Below are 25,712 nucleotides of genomic sequence, written 5' to 3'. Positions count from 1 at the left end.
AAGTGCTAAAAACGTTCCTGCATCCCTGGTGGGATTCGAACCCACGGCCTCTGGATTAGAAGTCCAGCGCCCTCTCCCCTGCGCTACAGGGACCTACCAACGACCAGGACATTTTGATGAAACGTTCTACCATGCCATATATTCCTGTCACTCATAGCGAACACCAAAACACTTGTGGATAGTGATATTATACCACAAAGTAGGTAAAGGCCGTAGGAGGAAATGGCAGGGGACCATCATTTGTCAGTGTCAGTGATGATATAAAGAGGATGGTCATTAAAACACAAAGTGAAGGCATTTGGTCAAAAAATCCGTTTCCAAAATAAAGTGCTAAAAACGTTGCTGCATCCCTGATGGGATTCGAACCCACGGCCTCTGGATTAGAAGTCCAGCGCGCTATCCCCTGCGCTACAGGGACCTACCAACGACCAGGACATTTTGATGAAACGTTCTACCATGCCATATATTCCTGTCACTCATAGCGAACACCAAAACACTTGTGGATAGTGATATTATACCACAAAGTAGGTAAAGGCCGTAGGAGGAAATGGCAGGGGACCCTCATTTGTCAGTTTAAGTGATGATATAAATAGGATGGTCATTAAAACGTAAAGTGAAGGCATTTGGTCAAAAAATCCGTATCCAAAATAAAGTGCTAAAAACGTTGCTGCATCCCTGGTGGGATTCGAACCCACGGCCTCTGGATTAGAAGTCCAGCGCGCTATCCCCTGCGCTACAGGGACCTACCAACGACCAGGACATTTTGATGAAAAGTTCTACCATGACATATATTCCTTTCACTCATAGCGAACACCAAAACACTTGTGGATAGTGATATTATGCCACAAAGTAGGTAAAAGCCGTAGGAGGAAATGGCAGGGGACCCTCAATTGTCAGTTTAAGTGATGATATAAATAGGATGGTCATTAAAACGTAGAGTGAAGGCATTTGGTCAAAAAATCCGTTTCCAAAATAAAGTGCTAAAAACGTTGCTGCATCCCTGATGGGATTCGAACCCACGGCCTCTGGATTAGAAGTCCAGCGCGCTATCCCCTGCGCTACAGGGACCTACCAACGACCAGGACATTTTGATGAAAAGTTCTACCATGCCATATATTCCTGTCACTCATAGCGAACACCAAAACACTTGTGGATAGTGATATTATACCACAAAGTAGGTAAAGGCCGTAGGAGGAAATGGCAGGGGACCATCATTTGTCAGTGTCAGTGATGACATCAAGAGGATGGTCATTGAAACACAAAGTGAAGGCATTTGGTCAAAAAATCCGTTTCCAAAATAAAGTGCTAAAAAGGTTGCTGCATCCCTGGTGGGATTCGAACCCACGGCCTCTGGATTAGAAGTCCAGCGCGCAATCCCCTGCGCTACAGGGACCTACCAACGACCAGGACATTTTGATGAAAAGTTCTACCATGCCATATATTCCTGTCACTCATAGCGAACACCAAAACACTTGTGGATAGTGATATTAAACCACAAAGTAGGTAAAGGCCGTAGGAGGAAATGGCAGGGGACCCTCATTTGTCAGTTTAAGTGATGATATAAATAGGATGGTCATTAAAACGTAAAGTGAAGGCATTTGGTCAAAAAATCCGTTTCCAAAATAAAGTGCTAAAAACGTTCCTGCATCCCTGGTGGGATTCGAACCCACGGCCTCTGGATTAGAAGTCCAGCGCCCTCTCCCCTGCGCTACAGGGACCTACCAACGACCAGGACATTTTGATGAAACGTTCTACCATGCCATATATTCCTGTCACTCATAGCGAACACCAAAACACTTGTGGATAGTGATATTATACCACAAAGTAGGTAAAGGCCGTAGGAGGAAATGGCAGGGGACCATCATTTGTCAGTGTCAGTGATGATATAAAGAGGATGGTCATTAAAACACAAAGTGAAGGCATTTGGTCAAAAAATCCGTTTCCAAAATAAAGTGCTAAAAACGTTGCTGCATCCCTGATGGGATTCGAACCCACGGCCTCTGGATTAGAAGTCCAGCGCGCTATCCCCTGCGCTACAGGGACCTACCAACGACCAGGACATTTTGATGAAACGTTCTACCATGCCATATATTCCTGTCACTCATAGCGAACACCAAAACACTTGTGGATAGTGATATTATACCACAAAGTAGGTAAAGGCCGTAGGAGGAAATGGCAGGGGACCCTCATTTGTCAGTTTAAGTGATGATATAAATAGGATGGTCATTAAAACGTAAAGTGAAGGCATTTGGTCAAAAAATCCGTATCCAAAATAAAGTGCTAAAAACGTTGCTGCATCCCTGGTGGGATTCGAACCCACGGCCTCTGGATTAGAAGTCCAGCGCGCTATCCCCTGCGCTACAGGGACCTACCAACGACCAGGACATTTTGATGAAAAGTTCTACCATGACATATATTCCTTTCACTCATAGCGAACACCAAAACACTTGTGGATAGTGATATTATGCCACAAAGTAGGTAAAAGCCGTAGGAGGAAATGGCAGGGGACCCTCAATTGTCAGTTTAAGTGATGATATAAATAGGATGGTCATTAAAACGTAGAGTGAAGGCATTTGGTCAAAAAATCCGTTTCCAAAATAAAGTGCTAAAAACGTTGCTGCATCCCTGATGGGATTCGAACCCACGGCCTCTGGATTAGAAGTCCAGCGCGCTATCCCCTGCGCTACAGGGACCTACCAACGACCAGGACATTTTGATGAAAAGTTCTACCATGCCATATATTCCTGTCACTCATAGCGAACACCAAAACACTTGTGGATAGTGATATTATACCACAAAGTAGGTAAAGGCCGTAGGAGGAAATGGCAGGGGACCATCATTTGTCAGTGTCAGTGATGACATCAAGAGGATGGTCATTGAAACACAAAGTGAAGGCATTTGGTCAAAAAATCCGTTTCCAAAATAAAGTGCTAAAAAGGTTGCTGCATCCCTGGTGGGATTCGAACCCACGGCCTCTGGATTAGAAGTCCAGCGCGCTATCCCCTGCGCTACAGGGACCTACCAACGACCAGGACATTTTGATGAAAAGTTCTACCATGCCATATATTCCTGTCACTCATAGCGAACACCAAAACACTTGTGGATAGTGATATTATACCACAAAGTAGGTAAAGGCCGTAGGAGGAAATGGCAGGGGACCATCATTTGTCAGTGTCAGTGATGACATAAAGAGGATGGTCATTGAAACACAAAGTGAAGGCATTTGGTCAAAAAATCCGTTTCCAAAATAAAGTGCTAAAAAGGTTGCTGCATCCCTGGTGGGATTCGAACCCACGGCCTCTGGATTAGAAGTCCAGCGCGCTATCCCCTGCGCTACAGGGACCTACCAACGACCAGGACATTTTGATGAAACGTTCTACCATGCCATATATTCCTGTCACTCATAGCGAACACCAAAACACTTGTGGATAGTGATATTATACCACAAAGTAGGTAAAGGCCGTAGGAGGAAATGGCAGGGGACCCTCATTTGTCAGTTTAAGTGATGATATAAATAGGATGGTCATTAAAACGTAAAGTCAAGGCATTTGGTCAAAAAATCCGTTTCCAAAATAAAGTGCTAAAAACGTTGCTGCATCCTTGGTGGGATTCGAACCCACGGCCTCTGGACTAGAAGTCCAGCGCGCTATCCCCTGCGCTACAGGGACCTACCAACGACCAGGACATTTTGATGAAACGTTCTACCATGCCATATGTTCCTGTCACTCATAGCGAACACCAAAACACTTGTGGATAGTGATATTATACCACAAAGTAGGTAAAGGCCGTAGGAGGAAATGGCAGGGGACCCTCATTTGTCAGTTTAAGTGATGATATAAATAGGATGGTCATTAAAACGTAAAGTGAAGGCATTTGGTCAAAAAATCCGTTTCCAAAATAAAGTGCTAAAAACGTTGCTGCATCCCTGGTGGGATTCGAACCCACGGCCTCTGGATTAGAAGTCCAGCGCGCTATCCCCTGCGCTACAGGGACCTACCAACGACCAGGACATTTTGATGAAACGTTCTACCATGCCATATATTCCTGTCACTCATAGCGAACACCAAAACACTTGTGGATAGTGATATTATACCACAAAGTAGGTAAAGGCCGTAGGAGGAAATGGCAGGGGACCCTCATTTGTCAGTTTAAGTGATGATATAAATAGGATGGTCATTAAAACGTAAAGTGAAGGCATTTGGTCAAAAAATCCGTATCCAAAATAAAGTGCTAAAAACGTTGCTGCATCCCTGGTGGGATTCGAACCCACGGCCTCTGGATTAGAAGTCCAGCGCGCTATCCCCTGCGCTACAGGGACCTACCAACGACCAGGACATTTTGATGAAAAGTTCTACCATGCCATATATTCCTGTCACTCATAGCGAACACCAAAACACTTGTGGATAGTGATATTATACCACAAAGTAGGTAAAGGCCGTAGGAGGAAATGGCAGGGGACCATCATTTGTCAGTGTCAGTGATGACATCAAGAGGATGGTCATTGAAACACAAAGTGAAGGCATTTGGTCAAAAAATCCGTTTCCAAAATAAAGTGCTAAAAAGGTTGCTGCATCCCTGGTGGGATTCGAACCCACGGCCTCTGGATTAGAAGTCCAGCGCGCTATCCCCTGCGCTACAGGGACCTACCAACGACCAGGACATTTTGATGAAACGTTCTACCATGCCATATATTCCTGTCACTCATAGCGAACACCAAAACACTTGTGGATAGTGATATTATACCACAAAGTAGGTAAAGGCCGTAGGAGGAAATGGCAGGGGACCCTCATTTCTCAGTGTCAGTGATGACATCAAGAGGATGGTCATTGAAACACAAAGTGAAGGCATTTGGTCAAAAAATCCGTTTCCAAAATAAAGTGCTAAAAAGGTTGCTGCATCCCTGGTGGGATTCGAACCCACGGCCTCTGGATTAGAAGTCCAGCGCGCTATCCCCTGCGCTACAGGGACCTACCAACGACCAGGACATTTTGATGAAACGTTCTACCATGCCATATATTCCTGTCACTCATAGCGAACACCAAAACACTTGTGGATAGTGATATTATACCACAAAGTAGGTAAAGGCCGTAGGAGGAAATGGCAGGGGACCCTCATTTGTCAGTTTAAGTGATGATATAAATAGGATGGTCATTAAAACGTAAAGTGAAGGCATTTGGTCAAAAAATCCGTTTCCAAAATAAAGTGCTAAAAACGTTCCTGCATCCCTGGTGGGATTCGAACCCACGGCCTCTGGATTAGAAGTCCAGCGCGCTATCCCCTGCGCTACAGGGACCTACCAACGACCAGGACATTTTGATGAAACGTTCTACCATGCCATATATTCCTGTCACTCATAGCGAACACCAAAACACTTGTGGATAGTGATATTATACCACAAAGTAGGTAAAGGCCGTAGGAGGAAATGGCAGGGGACCATCATTTGTCAGTGTCAGTGATGATATAAAGAGGATGGTCATTAAAACACAAAGTGAAGGCATTTGGTCAAAAAATCCGTTTCCAAAATAAAGTGCTAAAAACGTTGCTGCATCCCTGGTGGGATTCGAACCCACGGCCTCTGGATTAGAAGTCCAGCGCGCAATCCCCTGCGCTACAGGGACCTACCAACGACCAGGACATTTTGATGAAACGTTCTACCATGCCATATATTCCTGTCACTCATAGCGAACACCAAAACACTTGTGGATAGTGATATTATACCACAAAGTAGGTAAAGGCCGTAGGAGGAAATGGCAGGGGACCATCATTTGTCAGTGTCAGTGATGATATAAAGAGGATGGTCATTAAAACACAAAGTGAAGGCATTTGGTCAAAAAATCCGTTTCCAAAATAAAGTGCTAAAAACGTTGCTGCATCCCTGATGGGATTCGAACCCACGGCCTCTGGATTAGAAGTCCAGCGCGCTATCCCCTGCGCTACAGGGACCTACCAACGACCAGGACATTTTGATGAAACGTTCTACCATGCCATATATTCCTGTCACTCATAGCGAACACCAAAACACTTGTGGATAGTGATATTATACCACAAAGTAGGTAAAGGCCGTAGGAGGAAATGGCAGGGGACCCTCATTTGTCAGTTTAAGTGATGATATAAATAGGATGGTCATTAAAACGTAAAGTGAAGGCATTTGGTCAAAAAATCCGTATCCAAAATAAAGTGCTAAAAACGTTGCTGCATCCCTGGTGGGATTCGAACCCACGGCCTCTGGATTAGAAGTCCAGCGCGCTATCCCCTGCGCTACAGGGACCTACCAACGACCAGGACATTTTGATGAAAAGTTCTACCATGACATATATTCCTTTCACTCATAGCGAACACCAAAACACTTGTGGATAGTGATATTATGCCACAAAGTAGGTAAAAGCCGTAGGAGGAAATGGCAGGGGACCCTCAATTGTCAGTTTAAGTGATGATATAAATAGGATGGTCATTAAAACGTAAAGTGAAGGCATTTGGTCAAAAAATCCGCTTCCAAAATAAAGTGCTAAAAACGTTGCTGCATCCCTGATGGGATTCGAACCCACGGCCTCTGGACTAGAAGTCCAGCGCGCTATCCCCTGCGCTACAGGGACCTACCAACGACCAGGACATTTTGATGAAACGTTCTACCATGCCATATATTCCTGTCACTCATAGCGAACACCAAAACACTTGTGGATAGTGATATTATACCACAAAGTAGGTAAAGGCCGTAGGAGGAAATGGCAGGGGACCATCATTTGTCAGTGTCAGTGATGACATCAAGAGGATGGTCATTAAAACACAAAGTGAAGGCATTTGGTCAAAAAATCCGTTTCCAAAATAAAGTGCTAAAAAGGTTGCTGCATCCCTGGTGGGATTCGAACCCACGGCCTCTGGATTAGAAGTCCAGCGCGCTATCCCCTGCGCTACAGGGACCTACCAACGACCAGGACATTTTCATGAAAAGTTCTACCATGCCATATATTCCTGTCACTCATAGCGAACACCAAAACACTTGTGGATAGTGATATTATACCACAAAGTAGGTAAAGGCCGTAGGAGGAAATGGCAGGGGACCATCATTTGTCAGTGTCAGTGATGACATCAAGAGGATGGTCATTAAAACGTAAAGTCAAGGCATTTGGTCAAAAAATCCGTTTCCAAAATAAAGTGCTAAAAACGTTGCTGCATCCTTGGTGGGATTCGAACCCACGGCCTCTGGACTAGAAGTCCAGCGCGCTATCCCCTGCGCTACAGGGACCTACCAACGACCAGGACATTTTGATGAAACGTTCTACCATGCCATATGTTCCTGTCACTCATAGCGAACACCAAAACACTTGTGGATAGTGATATTATACCACAAAGTAGGTAAAGGCCGTAGGAGGAAATGGCAGGGGACCATCATTTGTCAGTGTCAGTGATGATATAAAGAGGATGGTCATTAAAACACAAAGTGAAGGCATTTGGTCAAAAAATCCGTTTCCAAAATAAAGTGCTAAAAACGTTGCTGCATCCCTGGTGGGATTCGAACCCACGGCCTCTGGATTAGAAGTCCAGCGCGCTATCCCCTGCGCTACAGGGACCTACCAACGACCAGGACATTTTGATGAAACGTTCTACCATGCCATATATTCCTGTCACTCATAGCGAACACCAAAACACTTGTGGATAGTGATATTATACCACAAAGTAGGTAAAGGCCGTAGGAGGAAATGGCAGGGGACCCTCATTTGTCAGTTTAAGTGATGATATAAATAGGATGGTCATTAAAACGTAAAGTGAAGGCATTTGGTCAAAAAATCCGTATCCAAAATAAAGTGCTAAAAACGTTGCTGCATCCCTGGTGGGATTCGAACCCACGGCCTCTGGATTAGAAGTCCAGCGCGCTATCCCCTGCGCTACAGGGACCTACCAACGACCAGGACATTTTGATGAAAAGTTCTACCATGACATATATTCCTGTCACTCATAGCGAACACCAAAACACTTGTGGATAGTGATATTATGCCACAAAGTAGGTAAAAGCCGTAGGAGGAAATGGCAGGGGACCCTCAATTGTCAGTTTAAGTGATGATATAAATAGGATGGTCATTAAAACGTAAAGTGAAGGCATTTGGTCAAAAAATCCGCTTCCAAAATAAAGTGCTAAAAACGTTGCTGCATCCCTGATGGGATTCGAACCCACGGCCTCTGGATTAGAAGTCCAGCGCGCTATCCCCTGCGCTACAGGGACCTACCAACGACCAGGACATTTTGATGAAAAGTTCTACCATGTCATATATTCCTGTCACTCATAGCGAACACCAAAACACTTGTGGATAGTGATATTATACCACAAAGTAGGTAAAGGCCGTAGGAGGAAATGGCAGGGGACCATCATTTGTCAGTGTCAGTGATGACATCAAGAGGATGGTCATTGAAACACAAAGTGAAGGCATTTGGTGAAAAAATCCGTTTCCAAAATAAAGTGCTAAAAACGTTGCTGCATCCCTGGTGGGATTCGAACCCACGGCCTCTGGATTAGAAGTCCAGCGCGCTATCCCCTCCGCTACAGGGACCTACCAACGACCAGGACATTTTCATGAAAAGTTCTACCATGCCATATATTCCTGTCACTCATAGCGAACACCAAAACACTTGTGGATAGTGATATTATACCACAAAGTAGGTAAAGGCCGTAGGAGGAAATGGCAGGGGACCATCATTTGTCAGTGTCAGTGATGACATCAAGAGGATGGTCATTGAAACACAAAGTGAAGGCATTTGGTCAAAAAATCCGTTTCCAAAATAAAGTGCTAAAAAGGTTGCTGCATCCCTGGTGGGATTCGAACCCACGGCCTCTGGATTAGAAGTCCAGCGCGCTATCCCCTCCGCTACAGGGACCTACCAACGACCAGGACATTTTGATGAAACGTTCTACCATGCCATATATTCCTGTCACTCATAGCGAACACCAAAACACTTGTGGATAGTGATATTATACCACAAAGTAGGTAAAGGCCGTAGGAGGAAATGGCAGGGGACCATCATTTGTCAGTTTAAGTGATGATATAAATAGGATGGTCATTAAAACACAAAGTGAAGGCATTTGGTCAAAAAATCCGTTTCCAAAATAAAGTGCTAAAAACGTTGCTGCATCCCTGGTGGGATTCGAACCCACGGCCTCTGGATTAGAAGTCCAGCGCGCTATCCCCTGCGCTACAGGGACCTACCAACGACCAGGACATTTTGATGAAACGTTCTACCATGCCATATATTCCTGTCACTCATAGCGAACACCAAAACACTTGTGGATAGTGATATTATACCACAAAGTAGGTAAAGGCCGAAGGAGGAAATGGCAGGGGACCATCATGTGTCAGTGTCAGTGATGACATCAAGAGGATGGTCATTGAAACACAAAGTGAAGGCATTTGGTCAAAAAATCCGTTTCCAAAATAAAGTGCTAAAAAGGTTGCTGCATCCCTGGTGGGATTCGAACCCACGGCCTCTGGATTAGAAGTCCAGCGCGCTATCCCCTGTGCTACAGGGACCTACCAACGACCAGGACATTTTGATGAAACGTTCTACAATGCCATATATTCCTGTCACTCATAGCGAACACCAAAACACTTGTGGATAGTGATATTATACCACAAAGTAGGTAAAGGCCGTAGGAGGAAATGGCAGGGGACCCTCATTTGTCAGTTTAAGTGATGATATAAATAGGATGGTCATTAAAACGTAAAGTCAAGGCATTTGGTCAAAAAATCCGTTTCCAAAATAAAGTGCTAAAAACGTTGCTGCATCCCTGGTGGGATTCGAACCCACGGCCTCTGGATTAGAAGTCCAGCGCGCTATCCCCTGCGCTACAGGGACCTACCAACGACCAGGACATTTTGATGAAACGTTCTACCATGCCATATATTCCTGTCACTCATAGCGAACACCAAAACACTTGTGGATAGTGATATTATACCACAAAGTAGGTAAAGGCCGTAGGAGGAAATGGCAGGGGACCATCATTTGTCAGTGTCAGTGATGACATAAAGAGGATGGTCATCAAAACACAAAGTGAAGGCATTTGGTCAAAAAATCCGTTTCCAAAATAAAGTGCTAAAAACGTTGCTGCATCCCTGGTGGGATTCGAACCCACGGCCTCTGGATTAGAAGTCCAGCGCGCTATCCCCTGCGCTACAGGGACCTACCAACGACCAGGACATTTTGATGAAACGTTCTACCATGCCATATATTCCTGTCACTCATAGCGAACACCAAAACACTTGTGGATAGTGATATTATACCACAAAGTAGGTAAAGGCCGTAGGAGGAAATGGCAGGGGACCATCATTTGTCAGTGTCAGTGATGACATCAAGAGGATGGTCATTGAAACACAAAGTGAAGGCATTTGGTCAAAAAATCCGTTTCCAAAATAAAGTGCTAAAAACGTTGTTGCATCCCTGGTGGGATTCGAACCCACGGCCTCTGGATTAGAAGTCCAGCGCGCTATCCCCTGCGCTACAGGGACCTACCAACGACCAGGACATTTTGATGAAACGTTCTACCATGCCATATATTCCTGTCACTCATAGCGAACACCAAAACACTTGTGGATAGTGATATTATACCACAAAGTAGGTAAAGGCCGTAGGAGGAAATGGCAGGGGACCATCATTTCTCAGTGTCAGTGATGACATAAAGAGGATGGTCATTAAAACACAAAGTGAAGGCATTTGGTCAAAAAATCCGTTTCCAAAATAAAGTGCTAAAAACGTTGCTGCATCCCTGGTGGGATTCGAACCCACGGCCTCTGGATTAGAAGTCCAGCGCGCTATCCCCTGCGCTACAGGGACCTACCAACGACCAGGACATTTTGATGAAAAGTTCTACCATGCCATATATTCCTGTCACTCATAGCGAACACCAAAACACTTGTGGATAGTGATATTATACCACAAAGTAGGTAAAGGCCGTAGGAGGAAATGGCAGGGGACCCTCATTTCTCAGTGTCAGTGATGACATCAAGAGGATGGTCATTGAAACACAAAGTGAAGGCATTTGGTCAAAAAATCCGTTTCCAAAATAAAGTGCTAAAAAGGTTGCTGCATCCCTGGTGGGATTCGAACCCACGGCCTCTGGATTAGAAGTCCAGCGCGCTATCCCCTGCGCTACAGGGACCTACCAACGACCAGGACATTTTGATGAAACGTTCTACCATGCCATATATTCCTGTCACTCATAGCGAACACCAAAACACTTGTGGATAGTGATATTATACCACAAAGTAGGTAAAGGCCGTAGGAGGAAATGGCAGGGGACCCTCATTTGTCAGTTTAAGTGATGATATAAATAGGATGGTCATTAAAACGTAAAGTGAAGGCATTTGGTCAAAAAATCCGTTTCCAAAATAAAGTGCTAAAAACGTTCCTGCATCCCTGGTGGGATTCGAACCCACGGCCTCTGGATTAGAAGTCCAGCGCGCTCTCCCCTGCGCTACAGGGACCTACCAACGACCAGGACATTTTGATGAAACGTTCTACCATGCCATATATTCCTGTCACTCATAGCGAACACCAAAACACTTGTGGATAGTGATATTATACCACAAAGTAGGTAAAGGCCGTAGGAGGAAATGGCAGGGGACCATCATTTGTCAGTGTCAGTGATGATATAAAGAGGATGGTCATTAAAACACAAAGTGAAGGCATTTGGTCAAAAAATCCGTTTCCAAAATAAAGTGCTAAAAACGTTCCTGCATCCCTGATGGGATTCGAACCCACGGCCTCTGGATTAGAAGTCCAGCGCGCTATCCCCTGCGCTACAGGGACCTACCAACGACCAGGACATTTTGATGAAACGTTCTACCATGCCATATATTCCTGTCACTCATAGCGAACACCAAAACACTTGTGGATAGTGATATTATACCACAAAGTAGGTAAAGGCCGTAGGAGGAAATGGCAGGGGACCATCATTTGTCAGTTTAAGTGATGATATAAATAGGATGGTCATTAAAACGTAAAGTGAAGGCATTTGGTCAAAAAATCCGTATCCAAAATAAAGTGCTAAAAACGTTGCTGCATCCCTGGTGGGATTCGAACCCACGGCCTCTGGATTAGAAGTCCAGCGCGCTATCCCCTGCGCTACAGGGACCTACCAACGACCAGGACATTTTGATGAAAAGTTCTACCATGCCATATATTCCTGTCACTCATAGCGAACACCAAAACACTTGTGGATAGTGATATTATACCACAAAGTAGGTAAAGGCCGTAGGAGGAAATGGCAGGGGACCATCATTTGTCAGTGTCAGTGATGACATCAAGAGGATGGTCATTGAAACACAAAGTGAAGGCATTTGGTCAAAAAATCCGTTTCCAAAATAAAGTGCTAAAAAGGTTGCTGCATCCCTGGTGGGATTCGAACCCACGGCCTCTGGATTAGAAGTCCAGCGCGCTATCCCCTGCGCTACAGGGACCTACCAACGACCAGGACATTTTGATGAAAAGTTCTACCATGCCATATATTCCTGTCACTCATAGCGAACACCAAAACACTTGTGGATAGTGATATTATACCACAAAGTAGGTAAAGGCCGTAGGAGGAAATGGCAGGGGACCATCATTTGTCAGTGTCAGTGATGACATAAAGAGGATGGTCATTGAAACACAAAGTGAAGGCATTTGGTCAAAAAATCCGTTTCCAAAATAAAGTGCTAAAAAGGTTGCTGCATCCCTGGTGGGATTCGAACCCACGGCCTCTGGATTAGAAGTCCAGCGCGCTATCCCCTGCGCTACAGGGACCTACCAACGACCAGGACATTTTGATGAAACGTTCTACCATGCCATATATTCCTGTCACTCATAGCGAACACCAAAACACTTGTGGATAGTGATATTATACCACAAAGTAGGTAAAGGCCGAAGGAGGAAATGGCAGGGGACCCTCATTTGTCAGTTTAAGTGATGATATAAATAGGATGGTCATTAAAACGTAAAGTCAAGGCATTTGGTCAAAAAATCCGTTTCCAAAATAAAGTGCTAAAAACGTTGCTGCATCCTTGGTGGGATTCGAACCCACGGCCTCTGGACTAGAAGTCCAGCGCGCTATCCCCTGCGCTACAGGGACCTACCAACGACCAGGACATTTTGATGAAACGTTCTACCATGCCATATGTTCCTGTCACTCATAGCGAACACCAAAACACTTGTGGATAGTGATATTATACCACAAAGTAGGTAAAGGCCGTAGGAGGAAATGGCAGGGGACCCTCATTTGTCAGTTTAAGTGATGATATAAATAGGATGGTCATTAAAACGTAAAGTGAAGGCATTTGGTCAAAAAATCCGTTTCCAAAATAAAGTGCTAAAAACGTTCCTGCATCCCTGGTGGGATTCGAACCCACGGCCTCTGGATTAGAAGTCCAGCGCGCTATCCCCTGCGCTACAGGGACCTACCAACGACCAGGACATTTTGATGAAACGTTCTACCATGCCATATATTCCTGTCACTCATAGCGAACACCAAAACACTTGTGGATAGTGATATTATACCACAAAGTAGGTAAAGGCCGTAGGAGGAAATGGCAGGGGACCATCATTTGTCAGTGTCAGTGATGATATAAAGAGGATGGTCATTAAAACACAAAGTGAAGGCATTTGGTCAAAAAATCCGTTTCCAAAATAAAGTGCTAAAAACGTTGCTGCATCCCTGGTGGGATTCGAACCCACGGCCTCTGGATTAGAAGTCCAGCGCGCTATCCCCTGCGCTACAGGGACCTACCAACGACCAGGACATTTTGATGAAACGTTCTACCATGCCATATATTCCTGTCACTCATAGCGAACACCAAAACACTTGTGGATAGTGATATTATACCACAAAGTAGGTAAAGGCCGTAGGAGGAAATGGCAGGGGACCCTCATTTGTCAGTTTAAGTGATGATATAAATAGGATGGTCATTAAAACGTAAAGTGAAGGCATTTGGTCAAAAAATCCGTATCCAAAATAAAGTGCTAAAAACGTTGCTGCATCCCTGATGGGATTCGAACCCACGGCCTCTGGATTAGAAGTCCAGCGCGCTATCCCCTGCGCTACAGGGACCTACCAACGACCAGGACATTTTGATGAAAAGTTCTACCATGCCATATATTCCTGTCACTCATAGCGAACACCAAAACACTTGTGGATAGTGATATTATACCACAAAGTAGGTAAAGGCCGTAGGAGGAAATGGCAGGGGACCATCATTTGTCAGTGTCAGTGATGACATCAAGAGGATGGTCATTGAAACACAAAGTGAAGGCATTTGGTCAAAAAATCCGTTTCCAAAATAAAGTGCTAAAAAGGTTGCTGCATCCCTGGTGGGATTCGAACCCACGGCCTCTGGATTAGAAGTCCAGCGCGCTATCCCCTGCGCTACAGGGACCTACCAACGACCAGGACATTTTGATGAAACGTTCTACCATGCCATATATTCCTGTCACTCATAGCGAACACCAAAACACTTGTGGATAGTGATATTATACCACAAAGTAGGTAAAGGCCGTAGGAGGAAATGGCAGGGGACCCTCATTTCTCAGTGTCAGTGATGACATCAAGAGGATGGTCATTGAAACACAAAGTGAAGGCATTTGGTCAAAAAATCCGTTTCCAAAATAAAGTGCTAAAAACGTTGCTGCATCCCTGGTGGGATTCGAACCCACGGCCTCTGGATTAGAAGTCCAGCGCGCTATCCCCTGCGCTACAGGGACCTACCAACGACCAGGACATTTTGATGAAACGTTCTACCATGCCATATATTCCTGTCACTCATAGCGAACACCAAAACACTTGTGGATAGTGATATTATACCACAAAGTAGGTAAAGGCCGTAGGAGGAAATGGCAGGGGACCCTCATTTGTCAGTTTAAGTGATGATATAAATAGGATGGTCATTAAAACGTAAAGTGAAGGCATTTGGTCAAAAAATCCGTTTCCAAAATAAAGTGCTAAAAACGTTCCTGCATCCCTGGTGGGATTCGAACCCACGGCCTCTGGATTAGAAGTCCAGCGCGCTATCCCCTGCGCTACAGGGACCTACCAACGACCAGGACATTTTGATGAAACGTTCTACCATGCCATATATTCCTGTCACTCATAGCGAACACCAAAACACTTGTGGATAGTGATATTATACCACAAAGTAGGTAAAGGCCGTAGGAGGAAATGGCAGGGGACCATCATTTGTCAGTGTCAGTGATGATATAAAGAGGATGGTCATTAAAACACAAAGTGAAGGCATTTGGTCAAAAAATCCGTTTCCAAAATAAAGTGCTAAAAACGTTGCTGCATCCCTGGTGGGATTCGAACCCACGGCCTCTGGATTAGAAGTCCAGCGCGCTATCCCCTGCGCTACAGGGACCTACCAACGACCAGGACATTTTGATGAAACGTTCTACCATGCCATATATTCCTGTCACTCATAGCGAACACCAAAACACTTGTGGATAGTGATATTATACCACAAAGTAGGTAAAGGCCGTAGGAGGAAATGGCAGGGGACCCTCATTTGTCAGTTTAAGTGATGATATAAATAGGATGGTCATTAAAACGTAAAGTGAAGGCATTTGGTCAAAAAATCCGTTTCCAAAACAAAGTGCTAAATACGTTCCTGCATCCCTGGTGGGATTCGAACCCACGGCCTCTGGATTAGAAGTCCAGCGCGCTCTCCCCTGCGCTACAGGGACCTACCAACGACCAGGACATTTTGATGAAACGTTCTACCATGCCATATATTCCTGTCACTCATAGCGAACACCAAAACACTTGTGGATAGTGATATTATACCACAAAGTAGGTAAAGGCCGTAGGAGGAAATGGCAGGGGACCATCATTTGTCAGTGTCAGTGATGATATAAAGAGGATGGTCATTAAAACACAAAGTGAAGGCATTTGGTCAAAAAATCCGTTTCCAAAATAAAGTGCTAAAAACGTTGCTGCATCCCTGATGGGATTCGAACCCACGGCCTCTGGATTAGAAGTCCAGCGCGCTATCCCCTGCGCTACAGGGACCTACCAACGACCAGGACATTTTGATGAAACGTTCTACCATGCCATATATTCCTGTCACTCATAGCGAACACCAAAACACTTGTGGATAGTGATATTATACCACAAAGTAGGTAAAGGCCGTAGGAGGAAATGGCAGGGGACCCTCATTTGTCAGTTTAAGTGATGATATAAATAGGATGGTCATTAAAACGTAAAGTGAAGGCATTTGGTCAAAAAATCCGTATCCAAAATAAAGTGCTAAAAACGTTGCTGCATCCCTGGTGGGATTCGAACCCACGGCCTCTGGATTAGAAGTCCAGCGCGCTATCCCCTGCGCTACAGGGACCTACCAACGACCAGGACATTTTGATGAAAAGTTCTACCATGACATATATTCCTTTCACTCATAGCGAACACCAAAACACTTGTGGATAGTGATATTATGCCACAAAGTAGGTAAAAGCCGTAGGAGGAAATGGCAGGGGACCCTCAATTGTCAGTTTAAGTGATGATATAAATAGGATGGTCATTAAAACGTAAAGTCAAGGCATTTGGTCAAAAAATCCGTTTCCAAAATAAAGTGCTAAAAACGTTGCTGCATCCTTGGTGGGATTCGAACCCACGGCCTCTGGACTAGAAGTCCAGCGCGCTATCCCCTGCGCTACAGGGACCTACCAACGACCAGGACATTTTGATGAAACGTTCTACCATGCCATATATTCCTGTCACTCATAGCGAACACCAAAACACTTGTGGATAGTGATATTATACCACAAAGTAGGTAAAGGCCGTAGGAGGAAATGGCAGGGGACCCTCAATTGTCAGTTTAAGTGATGATATAAATAGGATGGTCATTAAAACGTAAAGTGAAGGCATTTGGTCAAAAAATCCGCTTCCAAAATAAAGTGCTAAAAACGTTGCTGCATCCCTGATGGGATTCGAACCCACGGCCTCTGGATTAGAAGTCCAGCGCGCTATCCCCTGCGCTACAGGGACCTACCAACGACCAGGACATTTTGATGAAAAGTTCTACCATGCCATATGTTCCTGTCACTCATAGCGAACACCAAAACACTTGTGGATAGTGATATTATACCACAAAGTAGGTAAAGGCCGTAGGAGGAAATGGCAGGGGACCATCATTTGTCAGTGTCAGTGATGACATCAAGAGGATGGTCATTAAAACACAAAGTGAAGGCATTTGGTCAAAAAATCCGTTTCCAAAATAAAGTGCTAAAAAGGTTGCTGCATCCCTGGTGGGATTCGAACCCACGGCCTCTGGATTAGAAGTCCAGCGCGCTATCCCCTGCGCTACAGGGACCTACCAACGACCAGGACATTTTCATGAAAAGTTCTACCATGCCATATATTCCTGTCACTCATAGCGAACACTAAAACACTTGTGGATAGTGATATTATACCACAAAGTAGGTAAAGGCCGTAGGAGGAAATGGCAGGGGACCATCATTTGTCAGTGTCAGTGATGACATCAAGAGGATGGTCATTGAAACACAAAGTGAAGGCATTTGGTCAAAAAATCCGTTTCCAAAATAAAGTGCTAAAAAGGTTGCTGCATCCCTGGTGGGATTCGAACCCACGGCCTCTGGATTAGAAGTCCAGCGCGCTATCCCCTGCGCTACAGGGACCTACCAACGACCAGGACATTTTGATGAAAAGTTCTACCATGCCATATATTCCTGTCACTCATAGCGAACACCAAAACACTTGTGGATAGTGATATTATACCACAAAGTAGGTAAAGGCCGTAGGAGGAAATGGCAGGGGACCCTCATTTGTCAGTTTAAGTGATGATATAAATAGGATGGTCATTAAAACGTAAAGTCAAGGCATTTGGTCAAAAAATCCGTTTCCAAAATAAAGTGCTAAAAACGTTGCTGCATCCTTGGTGGGATTCGAACCCACGGCCTCTGGACTAGAAGTCCAGCGCGCTATCCCCTGCGCTACAGGGACCTACCAACGACCAGGACATTTTGATGAAACGTTCTACCATGCCATATGTTCCTGTCACTCATAGCGAACACCAAAACACTTGTGGATAGTGATATTATACCACAAAGTAGGTAAAGGCCGTAGGAGGAAATGGCAGGGGACCCTCATTTGTCAGTTTAAGTGATGATATAAATAGGATGGTCATTAAAACGTAAAGTGAAGGCATTTGGTCAAAAAATCCGTTTCCAAAATAAAGTGCTAAAAACGTTCCTGCATCCCTGGTGGGATTCGAACCCACGGCCTCTGGATTAGAAGTCCAGCGCGCTATCCCCTGCGCTACAGGGACCTACCAACGACCAGGACATTTTGATGAAACGTTCTACCATGCCATATATTCCTGTCACTCATAGCGAACACCAAAACACTTGTGGATAGTGATATTATACCACAAAGTAGGTAAAGGCCGTAGGAGGAAATGGCAGGGGACCATCATTTGTCAGTGTCAGTGATGATATAAAGAGGATGGTCATTAAAACACAAAGTGAAGGCATTTGGTCAAAAAATCCGTTTCCAAAATAAAGTGCTAAAAACGTTGCTGCATCCCTGGTGGGATTCGAACCCACGGCCTCTGGATTAGAAGTCCAGCGCGCTATCCCCTGCGCTACAGGGACCTACCAACGACCAGGACATTTTGATGAAACGTTCTACCATGCCATATATTCCTGTCACTCATAGCGAACACCAAAACACTTGTGGATAGTGATATTATACCACAAAGTAGGTAAAGGCCGTAGGAGGAAATGGCAGGGGACCCTCATTTGTCAGTTTAAGTGATGATATAAATAGGATGGTCATTAAAACGTAAAGTGAAGGCATTTGGTCAAAAAATCCGTATCCAAAATAAAGTGCTAAAAACGTTGCTGCATCCCTGGTGGGATTCGAACCCACGGCCTCTGGATTAGAAGTCCAGCGCGCTATCCCCTGCGCTACAGGGACCTACCAACGACCAGGACATTTGATGAAAAGTTCTACCATGACATATATTCCTTTCACTCATAGCGAACACCAAAACACTTGTGGATAGTGATATTATGCCACAAAGTAGGTAAAAGCCGTAGGAGGAAATGGCAGGGGACCCTCAATTGTCAGTTTAAGTGATGATATAAATAGGATGGTCATTAAAACGTAAAGTGAATGCATTTGGTCAAAAAATCCGCTTCCAAAATAAAGTGCTAAAAACGTTGCTGCATCCCTGATGGGATTCGAACCCACGGCCTCTGGATTAGAAGTCCAGCGCGCTATCCCCTGCGCTACAGGGACCTACCAACGACCAGGACATTTTGATGAAAAGTTCTACCATGCCATATGTTCCTGTCACTCATAGCGAACACCAAAACACTTGTGGATAGTGATATTATACCACAAAGTAGGTAAAGGCCGTAGGAGGAAATGGCAGGGGACCATCATTTGTCAGTGTCAGTGATGACATCAAGAGGATGGTCATTGAAACACAAAGTGAAGGCATTTGGTCAAAAAATCCGTTTCCAAAATAAAGTGCTAAAAAGGTTGCTGCATCCCTGGTGGGATTCGAACCCACGGCCTCTGGATTAGAAGTCCAGCGCGCTATCCCCTCCGCTACAGGGACCTACCAACGACCAGGACATTTTCATGAAAAGTTCTACCATGCCATATATTCCTGTCACTCATAGCGAACACCAAAACACTTGTGGATAGTGATATTATACCACAAAGTAGGTAAAGGCCGTAGGAGGAAATGGCAGGGGACCATCATTTGTCAGTGTCAGTGATGACATCAAGAGGATGGTCATTGAAACACAAAGTGAAGGCATTTGGTCAAAAAATCCGTTTCCAAAATAAAGTGCTAAAAAGGTTGCTGCATCCCTGGTGGGATTCGAACCCACGGCCTCTGGATTAGAAGTCCAGCGCGCTATCCCCTGCGCTACAGGGACCTACCAACGACCAGGACATTTTGATGAAACGTTCTACCATGCCATATATTCCTGTCACTCATAGCGAACACCAAAACACTTGTGGATAGTGATATTATACCACAAAGTAGGTAAAGGCCGTAGGAGGAAATGGCAGGGGACCATCATTTGTCAGTTTAAGTGATGATATAAATAGGATGGTCATTAAAACACAAAGTGAAGGCATTTGGTCAAAAAATCCGTTTCCAAAATAAAGTGCTAAAAACGTTGCTGCATCCCTGGTGGGATTCGAACCCACGGGATCTGGATTAGAAGTCCAGCGCGCTATCCCCTGCGCTACAGGGACCTACCAACGACCAGGACATTTTGATGAAACGTTCTACCATGCCATATATTCCTGTCACTCATAGCGAACACCAAAACACTTGTGGATAGTGATATTATGCCACAAAGTAGGTAAATGCCGTAGGAGGAAATGGCAGGGGACCCTCATTTGTCAGTGTCAGTGATGACATCAAGAGGATGGTCATTGAAACACAAAGTGAAGGCATTTGGTCAAAAAATCCGTTTCCAAAATAAAGTGCTAAAAACGTTGCTGCATCCCTGGTGGGATTCGAACCCACGGCCTCTGGATTAGAAGTCCAGCGCGCTATCCCCTGCGCTACAGGGACCTACCAACGACCAGGACATTTTGATGAAACGTTCTACCATGCCATATATTCCTGTCACTCATAGCGAACACCAAAACACTTGTTAATAGTGATATTATACCACAAAGTAGGTAAAGGCCGTAGGAGGAAATGGCAGGGGACCATCATTTGTCAGTTTAAGTGATGATATAAAGAGGATGGTCAATAAAACACAAAGTGAAGGCATTTGGTCAAAAAATCCGTTTCCAAAATAAAGTGCTAAAAACGTTGCTGCATCCCTGGTGGGATTCGAACCCACGGCCTCTGGATTAGAAGTCCAGCGCGCTATCCCCTGCGCTACAGGGACCTACCAACGACCAGGACATTTTGATGAAACGTTCTACCATGCCATATATTCCTGTCACTCATAGCGAACACCAAAACACTTGTGGATAGTGATATTATACCACAAAGTAGGTAAAGGCCGAAGGAGGAAATGGCAGGGGACCATCATTTGTCAGTGTCAGTGATGACATCAAGAGGATGGTCATTGAAGCACAAAGTGAAGGCATTTGGTCAAAAAATCCGTTTCCAAAATAAAGTGCTAAAAAGGTTGCTGCATCCCTGGTGGGATTCGAACCCACGGCCTCTGGATTAGAAGTCCAGCGCGCTATCCCCTGCGCTACAGGGACCTACCAACGACCAGGACATTTTGATGAAACGTTCTACCATGCCATATATTCCTGTCACTCATAGCGAACACCAAAACACTTGTGGATAGTGATATTATACCACAAAGTAGGTAAAGGCCGTAGGAGGAAATGGCAGGGGACCCTCATTTGTCAGTTTAAGTGATGATATAAATAGGATGGTCATTAAAACGTAAAGTGAAGGCATTTGGTCAAAAAATCCGTTTCCAAAATAAAGTGCTAAAAACGTTGCTGCATCCCTGGTGGGATTCGAACCCACGGCCTCTGGATTAGAAGTCCAGCACGCTATCCCTGCGCTACAGGGACCTACCAACGACCAGGACATTTTGATGAAACGTTCTACAATGCCATATGTTCCTGTCACTCATAGCGAACACCAAAACACTTGTGGATAGTGATATTATACCACAAAGTAGGTAAAGGCCGTAGGAGGAAATGGCAGGGGACCATCATTTGTCAGTGTCAGTGATGACATAAAGAGGATGGTCATTAAAACACAAAGTGAAGGCATTTGGTCAAAAAATCCGTTTCCAAAATAAAGTGCTAAAAACGTTGCTGCATCCCTGGTGGGATTCGAACCCACGGCATCTGGATTAGAAGTCTAGCGCGCTATCCCCTGCGCTACAGGGACCTACCAACGACCAGGACATTTTGATGAAACGTTCTACCATGCCATATATTCCTGTCACTCATAGCGAACACCAAAACACTTGTGGATAGTGATATTATACCACAAAGTAGGTAAAGGCCGTAGGAGGAAATGGCAGGGGACCATCATTTGTCAGTGTCAGTGATGACATAAAGAGGATGGTCATTAAAACACAAAGTGAAGGCATTTGGTCAAAAAATCCGTTTCCAAAATAAAGTGCTAAAAACGTTGCTGCATCCCTGGTGGGATTCGAACCCACGGCCTCTGGATTAGAAGTCCAGCGCGCTATCCCCTGCGCTACAGGGACCTACCAACGACCAGGACATTTTGATGAAACGTTCTACCATGCCATATATTCCTGTCACTCATAGCGAACACCAAAACACTTGTGGATAGTGATATTATACAACAAAGTAGGTAAAGGCCGAAGGAGGAAATGGCAGGGGACCATCATTTGTCAGTGTCAGTGATGACATCAAGAGGATGGTCATTGAAGCACAAAGTGAAGGCATTTGGTCAAAAAATCCGTTTCCAAAATAAAGTGCTAAAAAGGTTGCTGCATCCCTGGTGGGATTCGAACCCACGGCCTCTGGATTAGAAGTCCAGCGCGCTATCCCCTGCGCTACAGGGACCTACCAACGACCAGGACATTTTGATGAAACGTTCTACCATGCCATATATTCCTGTCACTCATAGCGAACACCAAAACACTTGTGGATAGTGATATTATACCACAAAGTAGGTAAAGGCCGTAGGAGGAAATGGCAGGGGACCCTCATTTGTCAGTTTAAGTGATGATATAAATAGGATGGTCATTAAAACGTAAAGTGAAGGCATTTGGTCAAAAAATCCGTTTCCAAAATAAAGTGCTAAAAACGTTGCTGCATCCCTGGTGGGATTCGAACCCACGGCCTCTGGATTAGAAGTCCAGCACGCTATCCCTGCGCTACAGGGACCTACCAACGACCAGGACATTTTGATGAAACGTTCTACAATGCCATATGTTCCTGTCACTCATAGCGAACACCAAAACACTTGTGGATAGTGATATTATACCACAAAGTAGGTAAAGGCCGTAGGAGGAAATGGCAGGGGACCATCATTTGTCAGTGTCAGTGATGACATAAAGAGGATGGTCATTAAAACACAAAGTGAAGGCATTTGGTCAAAAAATCCGTTTCCAAAATAAAGTGCTAAAAACGTTGCTGCATCCCTGGTGGGATTCGAACCCACGGCATCTGGATTAGAAGTCTAGCGCGCTATCCCCTGCGCTACAGGGACCTACCAACGACCAGGACATTTTGATGAAACGTTCTACCATGCCATATATTCCTGTCACTCATAGCGAACACCAAAACACTTGTGGATAGTGATATTATACCACAAAGTAGGTAAAGGCCGTAGGAGGAAATGGCAGGGGACCATCATTTGTCAGTGTCAGTGATGACATAAAGAGGATGGTCATTAAAACACAAAGTGAAGGCATTTGGTCAAAAAATCCGTTTCCAAAATAAAGTGCTAAAAACGTTGCTGCATCCCTGATGGGATTCGAACCCACGGCCTCTGGATTAGAAGTCCAGCGCGCTATCCCCTGCGCTACAGGGACCTACCAACGACCAGGACATTTGATGAAAAGTTCTACCATGACATATATTCCTTTCACTCATAGCGAACACCAAAACACTTGTGGATAGTGATATTATGCCACAAAGTAGGTAAAAGCCGTAGGAGGAAATGGCAGGGGACCCTCAATTGTCAGTTTAAGTGATGATATAAAGAGGATGGTCATTAAAACGTAAAGTGAATGCATTTGGTCAAAAAATCCGCTTCCAAAATAAAGTGCTAAAAACGTTGCTGCATCCCTGATGGGATTCGAACCCACGGCCTCTGGATTAGAAGTCCAGCGCGCTATCCCCTGCGCTACAGGGACCTACCAACGACCAGGACATTTTGATGAAAAGTTCTACCATGCCATATGTTCCTGTCACTCATAGCGAACACCAAAACACTTGTGGATAGTGATATTATACCACAAAGTAGGTAAAGGCCGTAGGAGGAAATGGCAGGGGACCATCATTTGTCAGTGTCAGTGATGACATCAAGAGGATGGTCATTGAAACACAAAGTGAAGGCATTTGGTCAAAAAATCCGTTTCCAAAATAAAGTGCTAAAAAGGTTGCTGCATCCCTGGTGGGATTCGAACCCACGGCCTCTGGATTAGAAGTCCAGCGCGCTATCCCCTCCGCTACAGGGACCTACCAACGACCAGGACATTTTCATGAAAAGTTCTACCATGCTATATATTCCTGTCACTCATAGCGAACACCAAAACACTTGTGGATAGTGATATTATACCACAAAGTAGGTAAAGGCCGTAGGAGGAAATGGCAGGGGACCATCATTTGTCAGTGTCAGTGATGACATCAAGAGGATGGTCATTGAAACACAAAGTGAAGGCATTTGGTCAAAAAATCCGTTTCCAAAATAAAGTGCTAAAAAGGTTGCTGCATCCCTGGTGGGATTCGAACCCACGGCCTCTGGATTAGAAGTCCAGCGCGCTATCCCCTGCGCTACAGGGACCTACCAACGACCAGGACATTTTGATGAAACGTTCTACCATGCCATATATTCCTGTCACTCATAGCGAACACCAAAACACTTGTGGATAGTGATATTATACCACAAAGTAGGTAAAGGCCGTAGGAGGAAATGGCAGGGGACCATCATTTGTCAGTTTAAGTGATGATATAAATAGGATGGTCATTAAAACACAAAGTGAAGGCATTTGGTCAAAAAATCCGTTTCCAAAATAAAGTGCTAAAAACGTTGCTGCATCCCTGGTGGGATTCGAACCCACGGGATCTGGATTAGAAGTCCAGCGCGCTATCCCCTGCGCTACAGGGACCTACCAACGACCAGGACATTTTGATGAAACGTTCTACCATGCCATATATTCCTGTCACTCATAGCGAACACCAAAACACTTGTGGATAGTGATATTATGCCACAAAGTAGGTAAATGCCGTAGGAGGAAATGGCAGGGGACCCTCATTTGTCAGTGTCAGTGATGACATCAAGAGGATGGTCATTGAAACACAAAGTGAAGGCATTTGGTCAAAAAATCCGTTTCCAAAATAAAGTGCTAAAAACGTTGCTGCATCCCTGGTGGGATTCGAACCCACGGCCTCTGGATTAGAAGTCCAGCGCGCTATCCCCTGCGCTACAGGGACCTACCAACGACCAGGACATTTTGATGAAACGTTCTACCATGCCATATATTCCTGTCACTCATAGCGAACACCAAAACACTTGTTAATAGTGATATTATACCACAAAGTAGGTAAAGGCCGTAGGAGGAAATGGCAGGGGACCATCATTTGTCAGTTTAAGTGATGATATAAAGAGGATGGTCAATAAAACACAAAGTGAAGGCATTTGGTCAAAAAATCCGTTTCCAAAATAAAGTGCTAAAAACGTTGCTGCATCCCTGGTGGGATTCGAACCCACGGCCTCTGGATTAGAAGTCCAGCACGCTATCCCTGCGCTACAGGGACCTACCAACGACCAGGACATTTTGATGAAACGTTCTACCATGCCATATATTCCTGTCACTCATAGCGAACACCAAAACACTTGTGGATAGTGATATTATACCACAAAGTAGGTAAAGGCCGAAGGAGGAAATGGCAGGGGACCATCATTTGTCAGTGTCAGTGATGACATCAAGAGGATGGTCATTGAAGCACAAAGTGAAGGCATTTGGTCAAAAAATCCGTTTCCAAAATAAAGTGCTAAAAAGGTTGCTGCATCCCTGGTGGGATTCGAACC

The 25,712-nt window shown here is 44.8% G+C and overlaps 44 non-coding genes across 44 annotated transcripts; all 44 read right to left on the bottom strand.

The window, feature by feature from the left end:
• Nucleotides 1-670: 670 nt before the first annotated feature.
• Trnar-ucu (transfer RNA arginine (anticodon UCU)) lies at nt 671-743 on the bottom strand. Its single transcript has one exon. It is a non-coding gene; the product is annotated as a tRNA-Arg (tRNA).
• Nucleotides 744-2,295: 1,552 nt separating this feature from the next.
• Nucleotides 2,296-2,368, bottom strand: Trnar-ucu (transfer RNA arginine (anticodon UCU)). Its single transcript has one exon. It is a non-coding gene; the product is annotated as a tRNA-Arg (tRNA).
• A 577-nt stretch (nt 2,369-2,945) lies between these two features.
• On the bottom strand, nt 2,946-3,018 carry Trnar-ucu (transfer RNA arginine (anticodon UCU)). Its single transcript has one exon. It is a non-coding gene; the product is annotated as a tRNA-Arg (tRNA).
• A 252-nt stretch (nt 3,019-3,270) lies between these two features.
• Nucleotides 3,271-3,343, bottom strand: Trnar-ucu (transfer RNA arginine (anticodon UCU)). Its single transcript has one exon. It is a non-coding gene; the product is annotated as a tRNA-Arg (tRNA).
• A 577-nt stretch (nt 3,344-3,920) lies between these two features.
• Trnar-ucu (transfer RNA arginine (anticodon UCU)) lies at nt 3,921-3,993 on the bottom strand. Its single transcript has one exon. It is a non-coding gene; the product is annotated as a tRNA-Arg (tRNA).
• A 252-nt stretch (nt 3,994-4,245) lies between these two features.
• On the bottom strand, nt 4,246-4,318 carry Trnar-ucu (transfer RNA arginine (anticodon UCU)). The gene has a single exon. It is a non-coding gene; the product is annotated as a tRNA-Arg (tRNA).
• A 252-nt stretch (nt 4,319-4,570) lies between these two features.
• Trnar-ucu (transfer RNA arginine (anticodon UCU)) lies at nt 4,571-4,643 on the bottom strand. The gene has a single exon. It is a non-coding gene; the product is annotated as a tRNA-Arg (tRNA).
• A 252-nt stretch (nt 4,644-4,895) lies between these two features.
• On the bottom strand, nt 4,896-4,968 carry Trnar-ucu (transfer RNA arginine (anticodon UCU)). Its single transcript has one exon. It is a non-coding gene; the product is annotated as a tRNA-Arg (tRNA).
• Nucleotides 4,969-5,220: 252 nt separating this feature from the next.
• Trnar-ucu (transfer RNA arginine (anticodon UCU)) lies at nt 5,221-5,293 on the bottom strand. The gene has a single exon. It is a non-coding gene; the product is annotated as a tRNA-Arg (tRNA).
• A 902-nt stretch (nt 5,294-6,195) lies between these two features.
• On the bottom strand, nt 6,196-6,268 carry Trnar-ucu (transfer RNA arginine (anticodon UCU)). Its single transcript has one exon. It is a non-coding gene; the product is annotated as a tRNA-Arg (tRNA).
• Nucleotides 6,269-6,845: 577 nt separating this feature from the next.
• On the bottom strand, nt 6,846-6,918 carry Trnar-ucu (transfer RNA arginine (anticodon UCU)). The gene has a single exon. It is a non-coding gene; the product is annotated as a tRNA-Arg (tRNA).
• Nucleotides 6,919-7,495: 577 nt separating this feature from the next.
• On the bottom strand, nt 7,496-7,568 carry Trnar-ucu (transfer RNA arginine (anticodon UCU)). Its single transcript has one exon. It is a non-coding gene; the product is annotated as a tRNA-Arg (tRNA).
• A 252-nt stretch (nt 7,569-7,820) lies between these two features.
• On the bottom strand, nt 7,821-7,893 carry Trnar-ucu (transfer RNA arginine (anticodon UCU)). Its single transcript has one exon. It is a non-coding gene; the product is annotated as a tRNA-Arg (tRNA).
• Nucleotides 7,894-9,120: 1,227 nt separating this feature from the next.
• On the bottom strand, nt 9,121-9,193 carry Trnar-ucu (transfer RNA arginine (anticodon UCU)). Its single transcript has one exon. It is a non-coding gene; the product is annotated as a tRNA-Arg (tRNA).
• A 577-nt stretch (nt 9,194-9,770) lies between these two features.
• On the bottom strand, nt 9,771-9,843 carry Trnar-ucu (transfer RNA arginine (anticodon UCU)). The gene has a single exon. It is a non-coding gene; the product is annotated as a tRNA-Arg (tRNA).
• Nucleotides 9,844-10,095: 252 nt separating this feature from the next.
• Trnar-ucu (transfer RNA arginine (anticodon UCU)) lies at nt 10,096-10,168 on the bottom strand. Its single transcript has one exon. It is a non-coding gene; the product is annotated as a tRNA-Arg (tRNA).
• Nucleotides 10,169-10,420: 252 nt separating this feature from the next.
• On the bottom strand, nt 10,421-10,493 carry Trnar-ucu (transfer RNA arginine (anticodon UCU)). Its single transcript has one exon. It is a non-coding gene; the product is annotated as a tRNA-Arg (tRNA).
• A 252-nt stretch (nt 10,494-10,745) lies between these two features.
• On the bottom strand, nt 10,746-10,818 carry Trnar-ucu (transfer RNA arginine (anticodon UCU)). The gene has a single exon. It is a non-coding gene; the product is annotated as a tRNA-Arg (tRNA).
• Nucleotides 10,819-11,070: 252 nt separating this feature from the next.
• Nucleotides 11,071-11,143, bottom strand: Trnar-ucu (transfer RNA arginine (anticodon UCU)). The gene has a single exon. It is a non-coding gene; the product is annotated as a tRNA-Arg (tRNA).
• A 252-nt stretch (nt 11,144-11,395) lies between these two features.
• Trnar-ucu (transfer RNA arginine (anticodon UCU)) lies at nt 11,396-11,468 on the bottom strand. The gene has a single exon. It is a non-coding gene; the product is annotated as a tRNA-Arg (tRNA).
• A 577-nt stretch (nt 11,469-12,045) lies between these two features.
• On the bottom strand, nt 12,046-12,118 carry Trnar-ucu (transfer RNA arginine (anticodon UCU)). Its single transcript has one exon. It is a non-coding gene; the product is annotated as a tRNA-Arg (tRNA).
• A 252-nt stretch (nt 12,119-12,370) lies between these two features.
• Nucleotides 12,371-12,443, bottom strand: Trnar-ucu (transfer RNA arginine (anticodon UCU)). The gene has a single exon. It is a non-coding gene; the product is annotated as a tRNA-Arg (tRNA).
• A 252-nt stretch (nt 12,444-12,695) lies between these two features.
• Trnar-ucu (transfer RNA arginine (anticodon UCU)) lies at nt 12,696-12,768 on the bottom strand. The gene has a single exon. It is a non-coding gene; the product is annotated as a tRNA-Arg (tRNA).
• Nucleotides 12,769-13,345: 577 nt separating this feature from the next.
• On the bottom strand, nt 13,346-13,418 carry Trnar-ucu (transfer RNA arginine (anticodon UCU)). The gene has a single exon. It is a non-coding gene; the product is annotated as a tRNA-Arg (tRNA).
• A 252-nt stretch (nt 13,419-13,670) lies between these two features.
• Trnar-ucu (transfer RNA arginine (anticodon UCU)) lies at nt 13,671-13,743 on the bottom strand. Its single transcript has one exon. It is a non-coding gene; the product is annotated as a tRNA-Arg (tRNA).
• A 577-nt stretch (nt 13,744-14,320) lies between these two features.
• Trnar-ucu (transfer RNA arginine (anticodon UCU)) lies at nt 14,321-14,393 on the bottom strand. Its single transcript has one exon. It is a non-coding gene; the product is annotated as a tRNA-Arg (tRNA).
• A 252-nt stretch (nt 14,394-14,645) lies between these two features.
• Nucleotides 14,646-14,718, bottom strand: Trnar-ucu (transfer RNA arginine (anticodon UCU)). The gene has a single exon. It is a non-coding gene; the product is annotated as a tRNA-Arg (tRNA).
• Nucleotides 14,719-14,970: 252 nt separating this feature from the next.
• Trnar-ucu (transfer RNA arginine (anticodon UCU)) lies at nt 14,971-15,043 on the bottom strand. Its single transcript has one exon. It is a non-coding gene; the product is annotated as a tRNA-Arg (tRNA).
• A 252-nt stretch (nt 15,044-15,295) lies between these two features.
• Trnar-ucu (transfer RNA arginine (anticodon UCU)) lies at nt 15,296-15,368 on the bottom strand. The gene has a single exon. It is a non-coding gene; the product is annotated as a tRNA-Arg (tRNA).
• Nucleotides 15,369-15,620: 252 nt separating this feature from the next.
• Trnar-ucu (transfer RNA arginine (anticodon UCU)) lies at nt 15,621-15,693 on the bottom strand. Its single transcript has one exon. It is a non-coding gene; the product is annotated as a tRNA-Arg (tRNA).
• A 577-nt stretch (nt 15,694-16,270) lies between these two features.
• Trnar-ucu (transfer RNA arginine (anticodon UCU)) lies at nt 16,271-16,343 on the bottom strand. The gene has a single exon. It is a non-coding gene; the product is annotated as a tRNA-Arg (tRNA).
• Nucleotides 16,344-17,245: 902 nt separating this feature from the next.
• Trnar-ucu (transfer RNA arginine (anticodon UCU)) lies at nt 17,246-17,318 on the bottom strand. The gene has a single exon. It is a non-coding gene; the product is annotated as a tRNA-Arg (tRNA).
• A 252-nt stretch (nt 17,319-17,570) lies between these two features.
• On the bottom strand, nt 17,571-17,643 carry Trnar-ucu (transfer RNA arginine (anticodon UCU)). The gene has a single exon. It is a non-coding gene; the product is annotated as a tRNA-Arg (tRNA).
• A 577-nt stretch (nt 17,644-18,220) lies between these two features.
• Trnar-ucu (transfer RNA arginine (anticodon UCU)) lies at nt 18,221-18,293 on the bottom strand. The gene has a single exon. It is a non-coding gene; the product is annotated as a tRNA-Arg (tRNA).
• A 252-nt stretch (nt 18,294-18,545) lies between these two features.
• Trnar-ucu (transfer RNA arginine (anticodon UCU)) lies at nt 18,546-18,618 on the bottom strand. Its single transcript has one exon. It is a non-coding gene; the product is annotated as a tRNA-Arg (tRNA).
• A 252-nt stretch (nt 18,619-18,870) lies between these two features.
• Nucleotides 18,871-18,943, bottom strand: Trnar-ucu (transfer RNA arginine (anticodon UCU)). Its single transcript has one exon. It is a non-coding gene; the product is annotated as a tRNA-Arg (tRNA).
• Nucleotides 18,944-19,844: 901 nt separating this feature from the next.
• Trnar-ucu (transfer RNA arginine (anticodon UCU)) lies at nt 19,845-19,917 on the bottom strand. Its single transcript has one exon. It is a non-coding gene; the product is annotated as a tRNA-Arg (tRNA).
• Nucleotides 19,918-20,494: 577 nt separating this feature from the next.
• Trnar-ucu (transfer RNA arginine (anticodon UCU)) lies at nt 20,495-20,567 on the bottom strand. The gene has a single exon. It is a non-coding gene; the product is annotated as a tRNA-Arg (tRNA).
• A 252-nt stretch (nt 20,568-20,819) lies between these two features.
• On the bottom strand, nt 20,820-20,892 carry Trnar-ucu (transfer RNA arginine (anticodon UCU)). The gene has a single exon. It is a non-coding gene; the product is annotated as a tRNA-Arg (tRNA).
• Nucleotides 20,893-21,144: 252 nt separating this feature from the next.
• Trnar-ucu (transfer RNA arginine (anticodon UCU)) lies at nt 21,145-21,217 on the bottom strand. The gene has a single exon. It is a non-coding gene; the product is annotated as a tRNA-Arg (tRNA).
• A 901-nt stretch (nt 21,218-22,118) lies between these two features.
• Nucleotides 22,119-22,191, bottom strand: Trnar-ucu (transfer RNA arginine (anticodon UCU)). The gene has a single exon. It is a non-coding gene; the product is annotated as a tRNA-Arg (tRNA).
• A 252-nt stretch (nt 22,192-22,443) lies between these two features.
• Trnar-ucu (transfer RNA arginine (anticodon UCU)) lies at nt 22,444-22,516 on the bottom strand. The gene has a single exon. It is a non-coding gene; the product is annotated as a tRNA-Arg (tRNA).
• Nucleotides 22,517-24,391: 1,875 nt separating this feature from the next.
• On the bottom strand, nt 24,392-24,464 carry Trnar-ucu (transfer RNA arginine (anticodon UCU)). The gene has a single exon. It is a non-coding gene; the product is annotated as a tRNA-Arg (tRNA).
• Nucleotides 24,465-25,041: 577 nt separating this feature from the next.
• Trnar-ucu (transfer RNA arginine (anticodon UCU)) lies at nt 25,042-25,114 on the bottom strand. Its single transcript has one exon. It is a non-coding gene; the product is annotated as a tRNA-Arg (tRNA).
• Between the last annotated feature and the right edge of the window lie 598 nt (nt 25,115-25,712).

The sequence above is a fragment of the Haliotis asinina genome, chromosome 16 (assembly GCF_037392515.1).
Source record: "Haliotis asinina isolate JCU_RB_2024 chromosome 16, JCU_Hal_asi_v2, whole genome shotgun sequence".
In the NCBI taxonomy this organism is placed as follows: domain Eukaryota; kingdom Metazoa; phylum Mollusca; class Gastropoda; order Lepetellida; family Haliotidae; genus Haliotis; species Haliotis asinina.
The sequence above is the reverse complement of the archived record's forward strand: the minus strand, read 5'-3'. Positions and strand labels throughout refer to the sequence as shown.